The following is an 11,581-nucleotide window of genomic DNA, read 5'->3' on the forward strand; positions in this document are numbered from 1 at the left end:
TTTGTTGTGGTAGTTGTTCTGTTTTTGTTTTTTTATCCTCATTCGAGGATGTTTTCTTTTTTGCATTTATCTTCAGATAGAGTGGGAGAGGGAGAGGAAGGGAGAGAGAGAGAAACATTGATGTGAGAGAGACACATCGAGTGGTTGCCACCCACATGACCCCAACCAGGGCCAGGACCTTAACGAGAACTGAACCAGGACTCTCTGGTCTGCGGGCCAGTGCTCTAACTGCTGAGCCAAACCAGCCAGGGCTGTTCTGTTCTGTTTTTTATTGGACCATTGTGAAGATGGACAAAGAACATTGTTATGACTACCCTTGGAGCAGTGTGTTTGTATGTAGGGGTGTGTGTGTGTGTGTGTGTGTGTGTGTGTGTGTGTGTGTCAGAGTTGAGATAGGTGGATAAACCTAGCACTTTTCTAGGTACCAAGGAAGACCTCCTTCTGGGATTTGGGACAGATATTTGATAAACCACCTCAACATGGTGACTTTTTTTAGTCTGGGGCGTTCATCTTCCCCAATTATAAAAACAGGTAAATAATTGTTTGCTTGGAACTCTTTCATTGAAAAAACACTTTAACGAACTATAGAAATACCTGAAGGTATAGTCTCGGGGAAAACACTTTAAAATGTCAGAGATTAAGTCATCTATAATAATATATTATAAAATTCCGAATATCCAGTGCAGTGCACCTTATATTGTGAATATTGGATAAATAACTGTGTACAGTTTTGAAATAGAAATTTGAAGATACAACTATGAATTAAATATACTTATTTTAATATATGGATAACATTTTGAGTGTTGTTTTATTTTATACAATTAAATATGTTGATTACACCTGAGATGACACAGTATGTTTGCGGTGAATTGAATATCGTCATTTGCAATGATACTGTTGATTACACCTGAGATGACACAGTATGTTTGTGGTGAATTTAATATCGTCATTTGCAATGATACCACACATCATTTGTGTGGTTCGGCAACGAGAAGGGCAGCAGCCCGGGTGCAGGAGGGGGGATGGAATTGAGATAAATTTCACAGGTACCCGTGACAGGGTTACTGGCTTATTAAATTTGTGAGGAAGATGAGAAGAGCCACAATGGATTACTTTATAAAATGTGTGAGGTTCATACATGTTTTAAGATATGAATTTCATGTTTAATTTGGATTATTTCTTAAAATCAATTTAATTACACTATGAAATATACCATTTAATCAAGAGTAAATTATCTTATTTAACTTTCACCATAACTCAAATTTCCAATTGTCTTTAAGATATCCAAATCATGCCATTTATATAATAAAAATTGTAATTCATAAAATCCTGATATGCATGTATTATTTGTCCCTTATGGATTCAGAATCATATGAAATTAACAATGCATTAAAAAAATGAGTACTATTTCTGCACAGGGTAAGTAGACAGCTGATATACCACTAAATGCATAATAAATCAACCCCATTTTCCTTAAATGTCTGTAGAGATAGATAAGTAAAATGGTTATGTGAAAAGAGGAATAATTTGAAAAGTAATTATGCAGGTGAGTGATTAATTTTTTCATCTAATATAAAGCTAAGAATTTAACATTTAGATAGAAGGCAGTTTTTTCATTACTATTTTATTGGTATATTAATGGCTCAGAGAAAAAATAATCTCTAGGAAATCCTGTGTGATTTATAAAATGGTATTTTGCTAGACGAGGTAAATTACAGCCAATACAGCTTCTAGTGTTTAAATGTGATCTGAAATTTACATTTAGAATATTTTGTTTCTTAGCAAATATTTCATTCCTGGATATTTTTTTTAACTACTATATATGTCTTTAAAGATTAAAATGCAATTTCTTAGTTTTGGAATACGGAGGTTTGGAGAAGTATGTAGGAAGTTTAAGGGAAAGATCTCTAGTGACTTTCCATTACAATATTTATTGTTTTTTTTTTTTTTTTTTGGTAACAAAATAGATTTAACCTCACCTGCATTTCAGTTTGACACATAATGAATCAAATATCAAACTGAAACTATATTTTGTTTTTAAATACGGCATTGCATCCTCTCTACTGGAAATGTATTTATACTAATGTAGTAAAACATTTTATATCTATTCAACTTGATAAATACTTTCATAATATTCTTATACTTTTTACTTAAAATATATAAACTATAAATCTCAGTTTGAATAATTTTCTCTTAATGAGTGAGTTATTTTTTCTTGTGTTGGATGGTAAAATTAAAATACATGCTGTTCCTTTTGTAATATAAACTTAAAACTTCTTTCTGATAAAAATTTAAATATGTAGCACAAAATAGTATAAATATAAAAGTTAAAAATCAAACTAGATCATATTCCCCAAGTAAAAAAATAATAATATTTCAGAGGTATTTATTTGGGGTAATATGACTTTTCGTGTCAGGTAGGTATGCCCACTGTCCTGTTCAGGATGTTTGCTGCCTCTGCCTGTCACCAAGAGGGGATGAGTTCCAAATTTCAAGATAAAAGGCCTACTGGATACCCCAAAACTCTGACCAGTCAATCACAGACTGTTTCCAGGGTTTGCTTGATGGTAGAAATGGAACTCCATCTATCTCACCTGGCCTTCCAGTCTGTTATAAAGGTTTATTGGTCAAGGTAGAAGAATAAAACATTTTTAACATATTAAACATATTTAATAATTTGTTATTTGATTCACTAGTGTTCACTAATAAGACATATAGCTTGTGGTTCTTCATTTGTACTTTTTCCTGAGCCCGGCAAATGGTAGTTAACTCGGCTTTGCTGGAATCTTTCTGGGATAGTATATATATGAAACGTAAAAATAGAAACATTTTCTAGTGATTATGCGTATCTACATACTGCTCTATTTATTATATATTATCATTCACAACATTATGTTTTATGTATCATCTTAGCTTCATTTTACTGTATAAATTTTCTGCCAATTTGGCCATGTTTATACACTTATTTACATGGCCACAATGGAAGTAGTCATTTTTTCATCACCATCACTCTGCGAGATTAATTCTCTTCCTAATGTTTTCCTTTATTGTCAGTTTACTATGAAGTTCACCTATATTACTTAGACCCCTAAGCTGTGAATCTTCTTCAAAACTCAGTTGGATTTATCTCTTTATTCTTTATCATGTCATCCTGATGAGAATCATTTGGCTGAGTCTAATTTCTGCAGTTTTTCTTGGTTGACTCTCCAGAGATCACACCTCTTCGTCCATCACCGCATCTGCCACAGCTATTTGAAAATGGTGTCTTCACTTTGTTCTTTGGGGCCTTGCTGACAGATTCTTTCCTTTCTCACCTACCTGCTTCCACTCCATCCTCCAAGCAGGTTATCAGTATTACTATCCCCTCCAATTTTCTGGAAACATACATAAATATATATATTATTTTTAATATCATGGTATACCCTGTGACTCATTATTAAGTCTTTATTTAAGCAACCTAACTTATATGGCAACAGTGTTTTATCAGAAGATGAGTTCTGGATTTTAATTCTGTTGCTTCACGTTTAGTAGCTGGGTCACTTTGGGTCAATTATCCAAATTCACTGTCTTAGGTCATTGTTTTATTTCTTTTTCTTTATTTTTTTTTATTTCTAATTCAGGCCTTTCCGGTTTTATAACACTTTCTGAGCGATTGCCATCTCTACCACTAGAACAGCTGGAAATTCATGAGGAGTCCCTATTCTTTGTCATTGGGAAGGCTTTTTGGCAGACATACTGCCCTTGGAAGCCATATACTTATTTTTTAAGATAAAACTATGGTACATCAAACTCTATAACCTTAAACCACATCCTAGTGAACTAAAGATTCTGTATCACTCAGTTAACAATTATACAAATGTTTAAATCCTATGGCTTACAATTGCTTATTTTTCTATAATACTAACTAGTCTTTGAATGGGCACTTGGATAACCCTATCTACTAACTAGTTATTTATCAAAGTGTATTTGTAAGTCTCCCATATCTGTGGACCCAATACGTTCTAGTGCAGAATTTGTACTTGATCTTCAATTCAATGAAGAGTCACTGAAATGATTTAACTAAGGATGCTATAATCAAGTTTGTTCTCTCAGAATCTCTCTGGCTACCATGTGGGCAATAGGCTGGAAAGAGGTAAGACTAGAAGCAGGAATCTCAGTTAATAAGCTGATACAAGAACTTAGTCAGATATGATGACGGCCTGAACTGGGACGGATGGTGACAAAGAGAATGAAGGTTCGGTGGTCTTGAGTGGGTGATAGAGACAGTGAGTGGATGAGGTGGGAGAGAGGAAGGTTCAGGATGACAGTGGGTTTCTAGCTAGGACAACTTATGGGAAGGGACTCCAAAGTGTAGAAAAAGAGTAGGTTTTGTGACAAATGATAAATTCAGTTTGATTATGTTAAGGATGAAGTGGTTTGGTAATAGTGGTGTATGCAGAATTCAAGCTCAGGAACCGGATATGGTGTAGGAATACAGTTTGACAGTCATCAAGGCAAAAAAGGATATTGAAGCTTGTGGAAATGGATGAGCTATCCTGACCTCTGTCTTCCCCCTGTCTGAATGCCAGACAATTCTCAGTTGAGACTGCAGAATATTTAAGTTTGAAAAGAATGAGGATGTCTCCTGCAAGTAAAATTGAGATTTCTCATGATTGCATTTATTATGAAAATGGAACATGGTCAGTTCTTTCATTAAAAGATGTCTATAATCAAAACAGTGTCATACGCTGTTGTCTTTTATTTTATTTTTATTTTCTGAATTTGTTGGGGTGACATTTGTTAATACAATTATATAGTTTTCAAGTGTATATTTCTATAATACATCATTCGTATATTGTATTGTGTGTTCATCACCTCAAGTCAAGTCTCCTTCTATCATCATTTATCTCTCCTTCAAATCCATAGGCTTTTATCATGCATTCTGATAAAATGTCAATTTGTGATTTCTCGAGATAGTGCAGTATTACTAAGAAGGAGAAAGACAAAGACAAAATGATAAAAGAAAACTTGAGTCCCAATTTCCACTACATTTACACCAATTCAAACTATATTAGCCTTATCATTAATAACCTTAGAAACTGACAAAAAATGTAGATGTGTATACAATTTTAAAATGTTCTGTGATATAAATAATCACAATTTTTTGGACATTAATTTCATTTTAAAGCTGTGAACACTCTTGAATGATTCAAGTTTTTGTTCACAATATTTTGCAATTAACATAAGGCAAACTCTTTATATTCCTTTCTCCCCAATTTTAATAACATTACTTCTATATCATCATCCATTAGGGTTTTTATTCCTGTGTTTTGCATATACTTTCTAGAATTAAAAATATTGAACTTAGATGAACACTGTATACTTTTATTCATTCAGTGACTGTGTGTTTAATACTTACCATAAAAGGTGTAAAGTGTTGAGACATATCAGTAGAAAAATGGCAAAATGCTTCTTATAATCTAACTTATATAGTAGTAAGAAACACGCAGGCAATCTTCAGTGAGTACAGTGTATGTTCATGGATGCTAATGGTTATAAAGACTATAAGTCAGGGTAAGTATATAAAGAGTAATGGGTCATAATGTGGATCACTTATAAAAAGAATTTGGAAAGGCTTCTTGAATAAATTGAAATGAGAACAGAGATGTGACTTATATGAGGAAATGTATTATATCCAAAATTAAGCTGCAATATTTGAAAGAAGGAATATCAAATACAAAGACACAGATGTATGCATGAGTGATCATCAGTGATTATGCTGGAGAACAGGAAGAAAGGGAGGAAAGATTCAGGAGGAGCTCAGGATAGAGAAGAATCCCAAGGACAGATCAGGTAAGACCTCAGAAATCATGGCAATAAACTTGGATTTTATTGCAAAGTTTCTTATAAAATGGAAAGTCACAGGAGGGCAGTGAGCAAAGGGGTAATATCATATTACATTTATTTATAAAGGATTGTTCTGGTTTCTGAATAAAGAATACAACATGAAAAGATATGTATGGGAAGTAGGGTACTTAGCAAAAGGTTAGTGTAATAGTCTACAAAGGGGTTGAAGGTATTATGCACATAGATTATGTTGCTGGATGTAGTAACCTTTTGGATGTGTTTTGAAGACTAAAGTCACAAAGCTTTGATAGAATAGGAATGGCATAAAGAAAAGTATCAAGGATAACTCTACAATTCAATGTGATTTATTGAGATAAGAAACACTGAAGGCTGGTTTGATGGAAAGACCAGGGGTTAGATTTTGAAAATGTTAAGATGTAAATTCAGCCCTGGCCAGTTTGGCTCAGCGGTTAGAGCGTCGGCCTGCGGTCCGGAGAGCCCCGGGTTCGGTTCCCGCTAAGGGCATGTACTTCGGTTGCAGTTTGTCCCCGGCCCTGGTTGGTCGTGCAGGTGGCAGCCACTCGATGTGTCCCTTCACGTCGATGTTTCTCTCTCTCTCTCTCCCTCCCACTCTATCTGTACAAAAAATGGAAAAATGTCCTCGGGTGAGGATAAAAAAAAAAAAAAAAAAAGATGTAAATTCATATAAGTAATACAAGTGGACTTTTTAGTAGCCAGTTGGATATTCATGTCTGAATTTAGGTAAAATATTCAGGTTATAAACTAAAAAAATAAAATAAAAAACATAGAAGGTACTTAAAGACAGTACTGGATTAAATCACCTCACAGCAAATATATATAGAGATGAGAATGGCCCGAAGACTGAGTCCCAGGGCATTTTTCTTTTAATCTACCTGAGGATATTTTTCCATTTATCTTCAAATAGAGTGGGAGGGGGAGAGAGAAAGAGAGAGAGAGAGACATTGATGTGAGAGAGACACGCCAATTAGCTGCCTCCAGCATGACTCTAACCAGGGTTGGGACTGAACTGCAACCGAGGTACATGCCATTGACTGGAATTGAACCTGTGACTCTTTGGTCCATGGCCCCTGCTCTAACTGCTGAGCCAAACCGACCAGGGCAGGGCATTTTAAAATTCAGAACTTGGTAGAAAGTGATATCTGCCCTTGACCTTACTCAGGCTCTAAATCTGTCTTTGGCCTGTCCAACCCAGTCTTAGCAAGAATCCTAAGACAGTTTCATGGGAATACCCCCATTCTTAATATCTGATCACCCTTGATACCTGATCAAGTTCTTCATCCTCCACATTTGATATATGTCTTTGACCTGACTTCAGCAAAAATTCTGTTAAGTCACTTTTGTAAGAATCTCTCTAACCTTGGTATCTCTATTTGGTACCTTTCCATCTGCTGCCACCAGGTCCCCTTACTCTGCTCTTTGGCCATAAATCCCCAGCTGTCTTTACTGTGTTTAGAGCTGAACAGTTTTTCTCCTCTACTTCAATACCTCTATTGCTATACTCGTGAACAGTCTTTCTTACCATTTTAATTAGTGTCAGAATAATTTTTTCTTTAACATATCCAAAAGGAAAAGAAAAAAAAAAAAAAAAACTAACATGGGGCAATCCACAAAGATGAAAAACAGCTCAGAGAGAGTGATGTTCTAGAAATTAAATAAAGAAAGCACTTCAGAAATCAAGGTGCTATTGATTTGTGTCATATGGTGCTATTGGAGCAAGGTCATGACTGAAACCTAGAGTGATATGAAGTCACTGGTGACCTTAAACAGACCCTGAACTGAAGGAATGGGGATAAAATATCATTTGGAATTTGTTCTAGAGAAAATGACAAAAGATGAATTGGAGAGAGAAAATAATGATTTGTTTTTCCATGGGAGTTTTGGAGACAAAGTCTTGTTTGTGGACTGGAATGTGGGAACAAGGAAATATTGTGCTTGTTTTAAGAAACTATATAATATTACAAAATAGTTTTGTATCTCTGGTAGTGAGACAGTAGAAACAAAATAAAATAACGAAGACAGAAATGTGAAAGACTGTTTTAAGAGTAGAATGTGTGAGTAGGAGAGAGGTTATAAGAGCCCATGAACCAAGGAGACAGAAGTAGTTGTTGGGCATAGAAAGAGCATAACAAGGTCTTTCATTTTAATAGAAAGCAAGGTAGAGACATGCACATACATATATACATACAGGGAGTTTGTAGATGGGGTGTTAGGAGAACATGAGAAATTTTTATTTAAAATGCTTCTTATTTTCTAGAAAATAAAGAGAAAGGTCATCAGGGAAGATGAAGGATGCTTTAGAAGTTTGACAAGAGAAAAAGTGTAGTTTTCTTTCCTTTGGTTACAGAATTCTACTTCAGGGAGATGAATTTAAGGAAAGAACAGTTACTGTGATTGTGTTTCTCTCCAAGCAAATTTAGTTGTTCAGATATAGATGAAGCTTAGCAAGGATGTGAAATAAAACAATATACGGTTTTGCCCACCAAGTATGATGGAGGAATAAAGGAATAAGGAAGCCGAAGGCTCAGCAACACTCTGTATTCAAAAGCTTAAATATGGAGATATATCTTCACATCTGTTCAATAATCTAAGAATCATTATCAGATCTTAAAAATAGAGAGGAAGACTCATATTAGTTATTCACAAAATAAAAAAAAAATAAAAGGAGATAAGAGTAAACATTTTAAAGTATCAATAATAAAAGTATATATAAATTAAGAAAGCGATAGTTGCCTATAACCTCCAGAATCCATGATTTTTAAAGTCAATTACATAAGACCAGACTTCAGAATCTAATATCCAGACTCTCAAGGTGTTTGTTTATGAAATAAGAATCCTTTTACAACTTGAGATTTGTAACCCATAACACGTGGGGCCTGGATGCTAAGAAGCAGCTAATTGTGCTCTGGGTGCTTATTAATTATTCATCATGAGAAAAGGTTCTGTGCCAGGAGCTCTACCTTGTCTTTGATCTTGTCCCCTCTGCCAAGGTCAACTCAGCATATTTTATTCTCTGAAGGGGGAATAAAAAAGACTTTGGGGCTCACTTCTCACTTAGTTAAGTGGGAAAGGAAAATTGCTTCAGGGCTTTGAGGAATTTACCCTAACTCTGATGTTTTGGCAGAAACAAACGAGAAATTTCTTTATGAGATTATACAGTAAGAATTTTGTGTTTTCTAACCTAGAATGCGTCTGAACATATTAAACTTGACTGAAGTCAGTCTCTGCATGTATGTGATTCTTTCATAATGGTAGAAGGAAGAAAGTTGAGAAAGAAAGAAACATTGACTATATACCTATTCATAATTAGTAAATTAAATATAAACGAATAATCCTGGAAAATAAATATTTACTATTGAATTTATGAGTTGAATTGTGTCTTCTCCAAATTCCTATGTTGGGGTCCTAACCCTCAGTACCTCAGAATGTAATCTTATTTGACATAGGGTCATTTCTGCTTAACCTCTAAGACTCATTAGCTATCTTTCTTTCAGCATTCCATAAATATCTTTTATAATATACAAGGGTTGGCAAAAGTAAGTGTACAGTTGTTTGTATGAAAAAAGATATGCATCTTATCATTATGACAATAGTTTTATTGATGCAAAAGGATGTCACAATGCAACTATATTTAATATGGTTTCTTCATGGTCTTTCATGCCTCTGGAATTATTGAATGTGTACAATGAGGTAATTTGTACAATAAAATAAGGCTTTCATTGATTTTTTCCAATTGTTAAGAAATTTTAGCAATATTTATTAAATACCTCTTTCTTACTCTTTTCTATGCTATTGATATTTTATATAAAGTTTAATAAATTTCAATAAGAGAAGTATGATGATAACAAGTGGAAAGACCATTAAGATCATCTCCCAGGTAACTACAATGAAAATAAGTAAATAAATACATAGTACACAAATAAATAAGTCGAGGATAAATATATGAAGTTAATATGGAATCTCCCATCATTGTCCATTCAGTCTTTTCCCCAAGGATAATATGCATCATTTATATTGAATTTAAAATATTATATTCACAAAGGCAAGCACACTGCACACATTTTTCTGTTTTATACTATGTTCAATAATGTGTCTTGGAATACATTTTTTCCTCCTTTAGAGATTTACCTCATTCTTTCATGAATGCACAGGTTTTTGTTCTTCTTGTTGTTATTTGTTTTAACCTACAGACAACCCACTGTGTTAAACTAGTTGACGACACTTGAACACACTTCTTCTTTCCAAAAATATTAAAGTGAATATCCTGTACTCATTTCTCATGAGCATTGGGTCAAATATAGAACATATTAAATACTTTTAGATATTGCCAACTGCTCTCTTGAAAAGTTTCATCAATTTAAATGATCACCAAAAGATTATGAACAGTCTCATTTCTTACATTCTTCATATTACTGGATACTATGAAACTGCTTAAAGTTCTCTCCCATCAGAGGAAAGTCAATGTTGAATCTTTTCTTCTTGCATTTATTAAAGTAGTCTTTGAGCTGCATTTCAAAATTTTGAATGCAAACACAAAATTAACAATAATATTACATCATAATTTTTTAAATATATTTTTTTATTATTGATTTTTTAGAGAGAAGAAAGGAGAGAGATAGAAACATCCATGTGAGAGAGATATATCAATTGACCTCCTCCTGCACCCCCCCCAATGGGATCAGGCCCACAACCTGGGCATGTGCCCTGACCGGGAATCAAACCAGCAACCTTGGTCCTTGGGTCAGTGCTCAACCACTGAGCCACACCGGCCAGGCAATAATTCAGCTTTTTGCATAATATATTTTGAATTTTTTAATTTATTCTTTGATTAAAGAAGGCATAGCCATATATTTTAACATGGAAATTCTTAAATTTTCATTGCTTGTATAAAATTATATGATACATAATGATTGCAGTCTTAATATTAGTATTAAAATAAGAATAAAATAGTAAATACAGTTTTATCATGAATTTTATTATATACAATCAAACAAAACTAACAATAAAATAAAAGATGGATAAATACAAAAATTTGCTTCATGACCTAATATGGTAAAGTCTTTTTTAAAATGAAAATCTAAAATATGAATGGTAGATAAATAATTTTAAAATTACAAATGGGTACGTGTTATACAGTGAAAGTCTTAGACAGACAATGAAACAGTTGGACACTCATTCCCTTGCTGAGGGTACAGCTTAGCCTCATACCATGATTATAGCAATAAAGTTAATTATCTCATTACAGTCACGCCAACATTTTTATAGTGCTATTAAATGGATATACTCATTCAAGGTGCATGAAAGGGAGCAGGTTTTAATAGATTAAAAAAATTATGTTTTCTGTCATTTAGATTTTTTTTTTAAATTTGTAATGAACAGGAAGCATGATTAACTACAATGGAAATAGATTAAAAAGAGCTATTGAATGGAAACATTCTGAGTCTCACATTAAATAGAAAGTCACTTTAATTTGAGTGTATAAACTATTATTGAAATATAATTGTAAACTAAAATGTGAAATTGAAATATCTGAAAGGACACATTATATATTAAATTCAAAAAGGATAATATAAATTTTGTCATGTTACCTTTTCATAACAACAATTGTGTAATAATTAAAACCCCAAAGTTAGTCTGTCATTTCAAATCCATGCTACATCAGAGGAGTATGCATTCCTCATACTTGGTAAGGTGTTATTGGTTGAATTGTGTTTGC

This window comes from Molossus molossus, unplaced genomic scaffold (assembly GCF_014108415.1).
Source record: "Molossus molossus isolate mMolMol1 unplaced genomic scaffold, mMolMol1.p scaffold_m16_p_3, whole genome shotgun sequence".
In the NCBI taxonomy this organism is placed as follows: Eukaryota; Metazoa; Chordata; class Mammalia; order Chiroptera; family Molossidae; genus Molossus; species Molossus molossus.